We start from the raw sequence: 13412 nt of genomic DNA, 5'->3' as shown, positions 1-13412 counted from the left end.
CTACCATGTGAAAAAAATATTTCCCTGATAAATGCAAAGATACAGTAGATTGGTAGGTGTTATGCTTCAATAATTAAATGGGGCAGCCGCAAATATGCTGCACATGCTGTTAAATTGAAAATGTTAGATTGATGAAGTTGCGTTTGCAAAAAAGACGCACATGACGATGAAGAATGTCCCTTTTGTCAATCATCATACAGGATATCAATACATCAGTAAATATAGGGTTTGACCAAAATGCAAGTGCGTGAATATCAGATAGGAAATTAGGGTATTATGGAAATCTTCATGTCAATATACCGATTTCAAGTAGATATATTGTTTGGCCACGAAATATGCCACGGATTATTCTCTGTTGTCAAAATGTGATCTTGTTCAAAATAAGTCGGAATAATCTACTTGGCAAAACCGTCATACAATGACAATGTGTTACTTTAATCAGTAGCTTTAATCAAATGAATTAAACAAAACAAAAGTATTTCTGTTGTAACAGGTCCGCTTATCGGACTCCACTGTGTGCAATACCCACATACAGGGTCGTGTTATATTTCTGATATCTTGATCTGATTTTTTTTTCATACAATACCTGAAGGTTTTGAAAAATGCAACTGAATGATGGAATTTAGGCTGACACAATGCATTTTAGGCAATGATGGGCTGTGTCGAAATTCAAAAACACACTGACCCCCCCCCCCCCTAATTGGGCATTTCAAAAACATGGTGAACCCCCCCATCACCAAAGTCAAAAACAGGGTGGAACACCCCCCCCCCGGCCGAAGAAATTGACCAGTCCCTTACTTGTCACAGGTTCTGTTGCGATGACCTCTGACCCGAGCGTGGTCGATACGCCCACATAAAAAAAACGCAATCTGTTCTAGAGTTCTGTCCTTTATTACCAGTATACTAAACTCACTAGCAGAGATCTCGAGAGTGCAGTATGGTACAGTCCAAAGTTGGACGAAGTACAAAACTGAACACTTCAACAAACCAACTGTAAATAGTGAGGTACGGGTACAACCAAGAGATCACGTGGCGGAGGTACAAACAAACCACGTGTACAAACCACGGCACGGAAATCCAGGTACTTCTCTGCGCGTTCATGCACTTGATTTTGTTTTTCCCATAGTCCATTCAAATTCCGGGTTCAATCTACGCCGATGAGGTATAAACATCTTTTTTAACTTACTCTACAATATAGTACACGGAATACCACACTGCCCCCGCACGGGGATACGCAACAGCACCGCTGCGTATTCACTATCACACTATTCACCGATAAGGCGATATATATTCCGCACCACAGGCGTACGGAATGTTTCCTAGATCGTCGTCGGATGGGAAGTGACTGACACTGTACTGTGCGGCCGAAGGCCGAACCTCGGTACTGTATAAGAATACATTCTTATACATTACCGAGGTTCGGCCTTCGGCCTCACAGTACAGTGTCAGTCACTTCCCATCCGACGACGATCTAGGAAACATTCCGTACGCCTGTGTTCCGCACGGGCTGTGCTCCGCCCAAGTCTCGAAGACGCCCTGTGACGCTCTCCACATATGATATGTTATGTTATCAATAAGTTCACAGTCATTTGGAGAGCTATTCAGCGCTGGGACTATTCGCCCCATAGACGAGTGTGCAGAAGCGAGAAATACCCCGCTTCTGCACACTCGTCTATGGGGCGAATAGTCCCAGCGCTGAATAGCTCTCCAAACGACTGTGATAAGTTTTTAAATTTGAAGATCATTGATGAAATAATTTTTTGTGATTACGTGTAGTACTGCACTGCTGGAACCCTGAAAGATTGCAGTCGATCTGTACATTACATAAATGGGTATACATTTTTATTGGTTTACCGATAACGCCTTTTGTGAGTTTTGGCCCCGTCGATGGCCTTGTCTGTTGATTCGCCCTTAATTAGATATTAGCCAGCTGTGTCTCGGTCGGCCCAGTTTCCGCAAAGTTGCTGTTTTGTGTATTTCATGCCGAGCTCTTGTTGCTTCGATTCACGTGATGAGGATCGATCGTTAGGGTTTAGGGATCGTTCAGCTAGGTAAGTTTTGCTCAGTGACAATTGTTCAGTAAGAATCGCTGTTTATAAATATGTTCTCGGTCGTGAGTCGAGCTTGAATTACGTTTAGGCCGCGTTCAAAAAAAGTGGTGGGGGGGGGCTGAAGGAATTCAGGGGGGATTCGAAAATTTTTGGGGTAGTCGAGGGGGGGACTTGAAAGTTTTGCTCTGCCTATAGGGGGGGACCTGAAAATATTTTGACTCCCAACATTTTGATGTCGTCCAATGGTTCTAATGTTAGTAATAATTAAACAAAATCTAGAACTGTTTTGTCATATTTTATGTCTTTAATCTCGAAAAAGTCTAAAAATGTATGAATGCCATTAAATTTTCATAGAACAAGTTGGCCTTGTAATGGGGTAGGAGCTACAACTGTTGATAATTTGTTCAATATTTCATGCAATGTATCAAACACAGTTTCTTGGTGTCTTTCTACAGCATGCTGCTGAAAAACACAATATTCAGTTGGTCAACAAAGCCCGTTTGTCTAAAAATTGGTGATAATTGAATGATGCAAATGCACAGTACACGTAGGCTGCTGTTGGCAAGATGAATACTGGATAGCTCAACATTCTGTAGGGAGTAGAACAAGAACACAATTGTATAAACTGAACAAAAATATTGTCAAAATGAAAAGTTAATACAACTACTGCCCTGCTACTACATACTGGCAGTGACAGTGATACATGTAGCTCTGACTCTGATGTAGTTTAAGAAGAGTTTCGGTCATAGGACACTCAATTGACAGTGAAACATACATCTTATACTTGTACACAAGATCCAGCCAGAGAGCATCACATAGAAGACTAGGGGACTAACAGTTACCATGAATTTTTGAATTCTGGCATATGAGAACAATCAAATATTAGAAAAAAAGATGGGGTCACCAAATTGATCTTATACAAATGTACGATGAAAAGCCAGTTTTTGTAAAATCACTTAAAATCAATATATAAACCATTCATTTCAAGTTCATGCAGTGAATGAAATTTTCACATCTCATTGTACCAATAACACAAAAGTAAAACTCTGAACAGTAAAGACTGTAATTTAAATGGAAAAATGTGTGATTAAATGGAATGTTTTATTTGTTATCAAATTTGCCATTATTACACCCAAAATTTCTGAGATTAAAACATTAATTTCATGGAATATTTTAACCTTCCAGTATTGTCAATTTTGTAAAACATTTTATAAGTGGCATCTAAGTTGTACGTCTTGTACTTTTGAAAAAAAAAAATTTGGTAGGTCACTGTGCTCATTTTTTCACAATTTGGTTAAACGTAGCTAGGAATACACAATTTTCATAATCTCTCATGATTGTCATTTTGTGTGCTTTTCAGCTGGTGCCGTTGAACTGGCCAGAGTTCGATAACTCAATCGGCTTAGACTGAGAAATCCAAAAAGTTCACTGATGCATTTAAAAATGAATCAATTTAAGAACTTGCCCTAGGTATATGGCTCTACAACCTGCTGATAAGAGGTAGTGTTGAACATTTGCGTGCAGAACGACACATTACATGTTTTTTTTTACTCTGCGTGCATCCTTATAAATATGCGGCTATATGGTAATTTGTGGGGGGGGGGGGACTTGAAAATTTTTGAGGGTATTGAGGGGGGGGACTTGAAAATTTTTGAGGGTATTGAGGGGGGGGATCTGAAAAAAAATAAGATTTCAATCGCAATTCCTCCAGCCCCCCCTCACCATTTTTTTGAACGTGGCCTTAGGGCCTGTACAGAATTATGTAAAAGGGAGGGCTGGTGTGATTGGAGGTAGGGTCACTATTTTTCCTGCAGCTGTTTAGGGAATGGTCATTAAATTTTGTGCAAGTATTTCGGGGAGGGTGATCACTTTTTTGTGCAAGGAAATTTTCATAAAATATGATATGATCAACTGTTTTGATCAATCATAACCAAAAGTCAATAAAATCGCATGTTTCTGGTACACATAATTCAAAGAGTTTCCTCATGATATGGGGAACAATCAATGTGCAAATCTCCAACTGTCTGATGATTTTGACACTTTACATTTTCCAATGCCCTTAATTGATGAGCCCTTAATTGATGAAGAGTTATATTCAACTTTACATATATGTATATCATATTTAAATATATATATATTTTCTATACGTTTTTTTTATGGTTTTCTTTTTTACGCATTTCTACTTACTCGTAATGTATCTATTTAGTTATATATTTATTTATGTAGTTGTTCTTTTATTCACTTAGTTACTTTGTTACAATTAGGTTAATTTGCAGTCCAGCTACTTTCGTGTTACGTACACTACCTCGATATACTTCAGTTTTCTTGTTTCTTCTTCTTTTTCTTGCTTTAACATCAAATGGCTTTGGGAACGGACTAGACTAGCATTTGCTGCTTTCCGTTTCCGTTTACCCTTTATCACAGCACAACTCAGATATACATTCATTACTGAATTGTAATATTAATATGATTAAGGGTAATAAAGATTATTGTTATTATTATTATTATTAATGAAATGACAATGTCACAGAACAAAAATTTTAGCTTGTATCTAGTGGAAGTTATAATTACTGTAAGCAACATCAATTTCAAATACATAAAAAAAACAATGTGGAAATTTTCTTGAGTTTTGGGCATTATTACCCACTAGGGCTTATGAGTAGTGCTGTTAGAATATGTACAGAGTGTTTTGATCAAGAGATAATTGTTGAAATAGCTCTGGAGTATATGTACAGAGTGTTTTGATCAAGGGATAATTGTTGAAACAGCTCTGGCGTTTATCAAGAACAATAAATTTAAATCATTATAAGACCCACCAAATGTGCCAAATCACACGAAATTTTGTGTGTGCATTTTTTAAATCTTCTACATAAGAAGGGGACACCCCATCCTGATCTCCCTCAGTTACTCCTCATACAATGTATTGTAATCTATTTTCATCAATTTATGAAAAATAAATTTAAATCACAAATTTATGTGGTGCCACCAAATCACACTATTTTGTAAGTTTATTTTCCTACTTTTGTTCATCAGGAGGGGGGACACCACTCCTGACCTTTCCCAGCTCCTCTTTACACATCACGTTGTTATCTACTTTCATCAATGTCCAAAAAATAAATTTCAATCTCACAGGTGCTACCAAATCACCCCATCAGAAGGGGGGTTCCCCCTCCTGACCTCCCCCAGCTACTTTGTACATCACATGTAACCAATTGCCATGAAAATCATGAAAATTAAATAATGAAATTTAAATTTAAATTTAAATCACAAAAAGTACACAAATCCTGCTGTTTCATAACTGTCCTTTAAAAATCTACATCAAAAAGGGGATTTGACCTCTTCCAGCTACTTACATTGTGAATGTAAATTTCAATTAAAACACCTCCAAAAATAAATTGAAATCATAAAAGTGCAACCAAATCACATCATTCTTTACTTCATTTTCAAATCAACTACATCAGGAGGGGTACACACCTTCCTGACCTCCCCCTGGTACTACTTGCATGATATCATATACATCAATTTCATCAAAACGTGTTAAATTGTTAAATCATTGCAATATCTTAAACTTATGGTTAATACATGAAAATTAGCCAAATGAAGCAATTTATTTATCAAATATTCAAAAACCCTTGGCATCAAATCAAACAGTATTTCTCAAAGTTTCATAATACTTTGTTATTAGGGAGATGGACACCCTCTCATGACCTCCCCCAGCTGTTATATCAACTTAACTTTGCAAAAGTAACTAGCAGAATTAGATTTTTGCATAGAATGTGGAAATACAGCGAAATGTTAAAAATTTAACCAACCTGAGTGAAGTACATTAATAAGGCAACTTATCTTCCAATTAGTAATAATTATAATAATAAAATAATAATAATGATAATGATAATAATAATGCTAATTGTTGCTTAAGTTAGTTATTGCAAGTATAAGTGATGGAGACTCAGGGTCACTATTTTTCATGCACTGTAATTCGGGAGGGTCAATATTTTTTGTGCAAGAACTTAGGAGAGGGCCACTATTTTTCATCAACCAAGATTTTGAAAAACACCAGCCCTTCCCTCCCTTTTGATTGTGTCCAGGCCCTTACAGCCTTGTATATGTATGTTATATAACCTTACCCATATACCAGGTTGAATTGTCCTTTTGGGGCAATTAATACATCTTTTCTAGCCTATTTACCATGCTGGTTGGCGAGGTCATTCTATGGCTTTTTTTTGTATGTATGTATGGATGTATGCATGTATATGTATATATATATACCATGGTTTGTCTCGTCTGTCTGTTAGTCCTTTTCAAGAGCTTGCAAACCAGATATTTATACCTTGGCATTTTGTGTATAGATGTGCCATGAGTTGTACATGTAGATGTGATTTTGTGTAAATAAATGTGCCACTTTAAATGTAAATAAGCTAAAACTGACCAGATATGAACTGTAAATGCTCACGTGTTTAATTATATATAGCAGTTATGTGTAAATTTGAACCTTTGCCACATGTTTGCAACTTCATTTAAAGTGTTATGATCAACATAATGAACAATATTCACCACAGATTAATTTTAAATCCAAGTATATATCCCCAATCAGGAAAGTTCATTAAAATATGCAAATTAGGAATTGACTGAAATGTTCTCATTAAATACACAAATTATGAATAGGCTGAATTAAAAATGTTAAATGACTTTCTATAATGTCGTATCATAGTATCTTTAATGTACAAAGCAGTTCGTCAACTTTGGTCTAGTCAAGACAGATAAATACCCTTAATTAGGAACCAGATATGAACTGAAAATGCTCACGTGTTTCATTATATATTGCATTTATGTGCAAGTTTGAACCTTTGCTACATGCTTTGCTACATTTAAAGTGTTATGATCAACACAATGAATTTCACCACAGATCAATTCTAAAGGTCATTAAGTATTCAAATATGTAATTAGCTGAAATAAAATAATTAATTTCTTTGAGTACTGTCATTGTATCACAATATAGCATGTGTAATTACCTTTGGTCAAGTCCTTCAAGCTCTATATGCCAAACCGTGAAAGCTTGTTAGCTATTTATGCAAATTATGAATTAGCTGACATGAAAATGCAAAATGACTTTCAATACTGTTATAACCTGGTATAATGATCAATGTAGACAGCATGTTTCGCCAAATTTTATCAAGTAAATGCCAGTATATATCCCTAATTTGGAAGGTTCATTAAATATGCATATTGGGAATTGGCTGAAAAAAATGTCAAATGACTTTCAATAATCTTGTATCATAGTATCTTTAATGTACATAGCAAGTTTTGCCAACTTTGGTCAAGTCAAAACAGATAAATATCGCTAATAAATGCGGGATATCGGACCGCAGGCGGGCGAAGATTGCATTATAAGCGCGCCAACCCAAACTCACTGCATGGACATCACATTTACGAAATCGAAGTCCAAAGTCAACTACGTCATTGTTAGAATAAGAGAGGTTTTCCATAACACGGGAGCATGTAACCACCACAAATTTTGCACAGATGGCGTAGCACTGGCATTGAAAAAGGGTGCATGGGAGCATGGGAACGCGGGCAGTTTCCCTCGCTATGGGTAGGAAATGCATTGAGCAAGACACACTTCCGGGTTCGCAAAAAAACGAGGATCCCATTTACGGGGCGCTCAAATATAACTATTTGCTGTGATACATAGCAGAGGCGTATATGTTTGTGATGCTGAGAATAACATCAGTAAATAAATGACGGGTTTTAAAAGTTGACGTTTTTGCGATGAAACAGACTTCTGAAGGTAGCTCGCTTGGGGAACACGTCACCCGGCGCTGTCCGCTTTGACCCCAGTAATTCACACTGGTTTTGGTCGGCCCCAGGTACCCAAGTCACTTCGACCCCGTCACACTTTTGCCTACATGTCCACGGAGACGATTCAACATGTTCCACAACAAAGCCAAGACAAAAATTGAAAATATCAATAAAATGGCTTCACAAAGGCTGAAATACACGATACTCGATGAAGTATGAAGTTTATGAAATGAAATCAAAATTGACAACACAAGTGTTTGTCTCGGGTAATACCACTTGAGGTTGAACTATTCTACAGACTGTTTTTTCCATACAGTGCAGTATTTGTCAGTGACAAATTAATCTTTGCAATACATTTTTTGCGATGAGCTGGAAATTTGATTAATATCGAGTTAATGTACATAAATATTCCGTTATTTACTGGGACACGTTTATTTTCTCGATCCGCTATCTGCGGACTACGTGCTGAAGTACATTGACTGTTCATGTCAACGATCGTTTCTCCTCTGCAGAGTTTCTGTATCCCGTTCAACAACCTGCTGTATGGTGTCCAATCCATGCCAAAATTACTACTTTGATTTTACAACACAACATGCCATTCCGAATTCTGTTTTACAATCCAACATGCTATTTCACAACACAACATGCCATTCCAAATCCTATTTTACAACTCAACATGCTATTTCACAACACAACATGCACTTCCAAATCCTATTTTACAACTCAACATGCTCTTCCCAATTTCATTTGACAACACATCATGCACTTCCAAATCCTATTTTACAACTCAACATGCTATTTCACAACACAACATGCACTTCCAAATCCTATTTTACAACTCAACATGCTCTTCCCAATTTCATTTGACAACACATCATGCACTTCCAAATCCTATTTTACAACTCAACATGCTCTTCCCAATTTCATTTGACAAACATCATGCACTTCCAAATCCTATTTTACAACTCAACATGCTCTTCCCAATTTCATTTGACAACACATCATGCACTTCCAAATCCTATTTACAACTCAACATACTCTTCCCAATTTCATTTGACAACACATCATGCACTTCCAAATCCTATTTTACAACTCAACATGCTCTTCCCAATTTCATTTGACAACACATCATGCACTTCCATATCCTATTTCACAATTCAACATCCCATTCTAAAGCTAGCTCTGCAGAGCAGGGCAGTGTTACTGGCTATCGAACAAGATTCAAAATGGCGGACGCGAAATGGTCCCCTCGCACAGAGAGAGAAAGAACTTTGCACAAGTCTAAAAACGCAGCTTAGTACATTGTGTATCTAAACAAAATGAGCGTGCTCGAAAACTAGGATCGATCACGATTATAAATTAAAATTGGCTGTTTTTGGAAAAGAAACTGCGCGCTGCAATCAGCAGTTTTGTCTATTGTGCACCGTGCGTGGAGGGCTTATCGTGAAAGACCAAGATTTACTATATGGCGCATCTGATACGGATATGGTCCCATCGCATAGAGAGATGAAAATAGGCTTTGTGTAAGTTCAAAAGCACAGCTTAGCTCATCGTGCATCTAGACAAGTTGAGCGTGCTCAAAATAGGAATTCAATCACGATTTTGGGTGAAAAAAACTGAGTTTTCGGTGGAGAAACTGCGCGTTGCAACCAGTGGTTGGTTTTTATGGCGGTCAGCAGGGCTGTGGTGGGAGGCCTTTAGCCGGCAAGGGGTGGACCATTGGGGAGTGGAAAATTTTCGAAAAAAAAATTCCCCACAAATTTCAATAACAATAATCAGCCAAGAAACTTGAGAAAAACAGATGACGCACTTAGGTAAAAGGAAAAAAAATCCGTCAAATGTTACTTTCTGAAACATTTTTATTTTAGTCTGCATCAGATATACTATGATTCTTTGGCCAAGAAGGGGGGGGGGGAGGGGAGATATGAAAGGTATGATCGTGGCCAGTAAATGAAGTAACTTTTTTATTTTATAACTTTTTGTTCTGTTTATCATATTTTTTCTTTCACTGAAGTTTGGCATCGTAAAGTAATTCGAGATATAAGATAATACATACTGGCCACGATTATACCCTTCAGATCTCCTCTCCTCCCCCTCTCTTGGCCAAAGAATCATAGTATAGGCCTATCTGATGCAGACTAAAATAAAAATGTTTCAGAAAGTAACTTTTGACGGATTTTTTTTCCTTTTTCCACTGGTTGCAATGCGCAGTTTCTCCACCGAAAACTCGGTTTTTTTTCACCCAAAATCGTGATCGATCTCCTATTTTGAGCACGCTCAACTTGTCTAGATGCACGATGAGCTAAGCTGTGCTTTTGAACTTACACAAAGCCCACTGTCATCTCTCTATGCGATGGGATCCGTATCAGATGCGCACATATCTCGGTCTTTCACGATAAGCCTCCCACGCACGGTGCACAATAGACAAAACTGCTGATTTTAATACGCAGTTTCTTTTCCAAAAACAGCCAATTTTTAATTTAAAATCGTGATCGATCCTAGTTTTTGAGCACGCTCATCTTGTTTAGATACACAATGTGCTAAGCTGCGTTTTTAGACTTGTGCAAAGTTCGCATTTCTCTCTGTGCGAGGGGACCATTTCACGTCCGCCATTTTGAATCTTGTTCGATAGCCAGTAACACTGCCCTGCTCCGCAGAGCTAGCTTTAGAATGGGATGTTGAATTGTGAAATAGGATATGGAAGTGCATGATGTGTTGTCAAATGAAATTGGGAAGAGCATGTTGAGTTGTAAAATAGGATTTGGAAGTGCATGATGTGTTGTCAAATGAAATTGGGAAGAGCATGTGGAGTTGTAAAATATGGATTTGGAAGTGCATGATGTGTTGTCAAATGAAATTGGGAAGAGCATGTTGAGTTGTAAAATAGGATTTGGAAGTGCATGATGTGTTGTCAAATGAAATTGGGAAGAGCATGTTGAGTTGTAAAATAGGATTTGGAATGGCATGTTGTGTTGTGAAATAGCATGTTGAGTTGTAAAATAGGATTTGGAAGTGCATGTTGTGTTGTGAAATAGCATGTTGAATTGTAAAATAGAATTCGGAATGGCATGTTGTGTTGTAAAATCAAAGTAGTAATTTTGGCATGGATTGGACACCATAAACGCGGTACCTCGATCCACACGATTTGACGCTATGTAGCTGTGCAGTATTGAAATTATCATAAAATGGCCACGGTCCTCTAACAGTAACACGTATTGTCGGGATTATCGTACGGAAAAAAGACTGCAAAAGTAAGTAATCTTCATCAGAATTGAACACATCATGATTGTACACGAGTATCAACCGTGAATGCACGTTGAGCTCGGCAGTTACACAAGCATGGTACGCTACATGCATAGCCCTACGAGTATGGCGACAGTGTCCGGCTTTGGCTACGCCGGGGGCTACGCCGCCTACCGGAGGTGGGAGGCGGCGTAGCCAAAGCCGGACACTCTCGCCATACTCGTAGGGCTAGCTACATGCACTGCCGCGATGCCGATCGTATGCATTCCAAGGCCTATCCCGGAATTTGTTTCACAAACAACCTCAAAGGAGAGCAAACATACTTCTATGGACAATGACGAATATGTTTCTTGGCGAAGCAAAATCAAAACAGTGCAGAAGTACATGAAGTAGGTCATGGCCTTGGACTCTGTGCACGAACCTGATTGGACACTTCAATACCTTTGACCCAAAGTTATTATTCATCAGCACTTCCATGCCATGAGGCTAGGTAGAGAACGTATTAGCCCTGCGTACGATGCTGTGTGTTCCGCTACAGCTAATAGCCACGCTCACCACATCTGTGGTGAGCGGGGCTATTAGCTGTAGCGGAACACACAGCATCGTACGCAGGGCTAAGATTGTATGTACTCATTTCTGGCGATCGAGCAGCGAGGGAAACAATCAATTACCAAGGATAAAGCTAATTTGCTAAACGATATTTTATCTTGAATAGTGAGTTGAATGAGTAATAAAATATCATATTTTTAATGTTCAATACGAGGTTGAAACACGGAGGGACCGTGGTTGAAACCAGAGCTATCCAGCTGTAGCCAACCTGGACAAGCACTTTTCACAGCGCCCTCAAACAGTCGATTGTTTTCACTTGTCATACGCGGCGTAACAGAAAAAATTAAAACTTTCATAACTTCATTAATATCCAAGCCACGCCCACCAAAACCTTTTCAGTTCTAGCCATTTGAATTCTGAAGATGTCTACCAAATTTGACTGAAATACGTTCAGCCGTTTTGAGAAAATGGACCCACAGACAGACAGACAGACACACAGACAGACAGACGGACAGACAGACAGAGAGACAGACAGACACACATCGCTGCGACATATGCTCACGTGTGTGAACACGTGAGCAAAAAATCATTAAATTTGCGGAATCGGCTAAAGTAAAAATGCTTAATGACTTTCAATGCTGTATCATAGTATCTTTAATGTACATAGCAAGTTTTGTCAAATTTGGTCTGGTCAATACAGATAAATATCCCTAATTAGGAAAGTTCATTATATATGCAAATTAGGAATTGGCTGAAGTAAACGATGACTTTTAATAATGTTGTTTTATAGTATGTTGCAAGATTCTCAACTTCGGTCGAATCAATTAAGATATATTTCCCTAATTAGTGAAGTTCATTAAAAATGTAATAAAGAATTGGCTGAAGTAAAACTGCTTAATGATTTTCAATAATGTTATATCATAGTATCTCCATGTACATAGCAAGTTTCATCAACTTTGTAAAGTCCATTCAGATTTATATATCTAATTAGGAAAGTTTATTAAATATGCAAATAAGTATTTGGCTGAAGTAAAACTGCTTAAAGAGGAAAGTCCAGCGCCGTGGGCGCTCAATAGGCAACGTCGTAGTGACGTCGGTTGATGGCAAACACTGGGCGGGATGGTTAAACACTTGCTTAGTCGTTGGCTTATCAGAGAAACATAAACTATCTTTTACACCAGGAACTACCGATTATCACCTCTGCCTGAATATTACGGAAGTGTGTAGGGTTCACACAATTCGCGACTACATTATAACTAGGGTGGAGTAGGCCTACTGGTCGAGGGCTGTGGTCTGGTCGACAGCCTGAGACCTTCCTTGACTGTGATTTCTTCGCTACTAAGGTGACTGTATGCCGTACGTTGTGAGTTCGAATCCAATCAAAATTTACTGAATTCAAATCACAGTCGTTTTGCGGTTCGATAGACAGCGATGCGATGACCGCTGTGGTATGCAATAGAAATACATGTATAGGAAGTTATGAAACAGAATGGCCGCTCATGTATCGCCGAGTTCGGAGACGAATTTCCATCATACAATTTGCTCAATAAACAGCAACGATGTATGGCTTTCAATACATCTCTGAATTTCTGCTAACCTTTTTGCGTCTATGTAGATGTGTGCATATTCCGTTGCGATTTCAAATGGGACCCGGTTTTCAACCCCCTGGTTTCAACCCCGGCTTTCATCAACACGGAACGGATACTTTCTCACAACAGCAGCGGGTGATTCGAATGTGAAGGCGCTGTGATTGAAGCCAGTAGTTGAAAT

The 13412-nt window shown here is 38.3% G+C and overlaps 1 protein-coding gene across 1 annotated transcript in view; it reads left to right on the top strand.

Annotated features, from left to right (window-relative positions):
* The first annotated feature begins 897 nt into the window (after positions 1 to 897).
* The window catches only part of LOC139135235 (amidase-like), a 33958-nt gene continuing 21443 nt past the window's right edge, over positions 898 to 13412 (top strand). The window contains exon 1 of the mRNA XM_070702522.1: positions 898 to 1081. The gene's annotated coding sequence lies outside the window, so the exon portion shown is untranslated. The remainder of the gene's footprint in view (positions 1082 to 13412) is intronic.

The sequence above is a fragment of the Ptychodera flava genome, chromosome 6, assembly GCF_041260155.1.
Source record: "Ptychodera flava strain L36383 chromosome 6, AS_Pfla_20210202, whole genome shotgun sequence".
Taxonomy (NCBI): Eukaryota; Metazoa; Hemichordata; class Enteropneusta; family Ptychoderidae; genus Ptychodera; species Ptychodera flava.
Note: the sequence above shows the minus strand (reverse complement) of the source record. Positions and strands in the feature narration are given on the sequence as shown.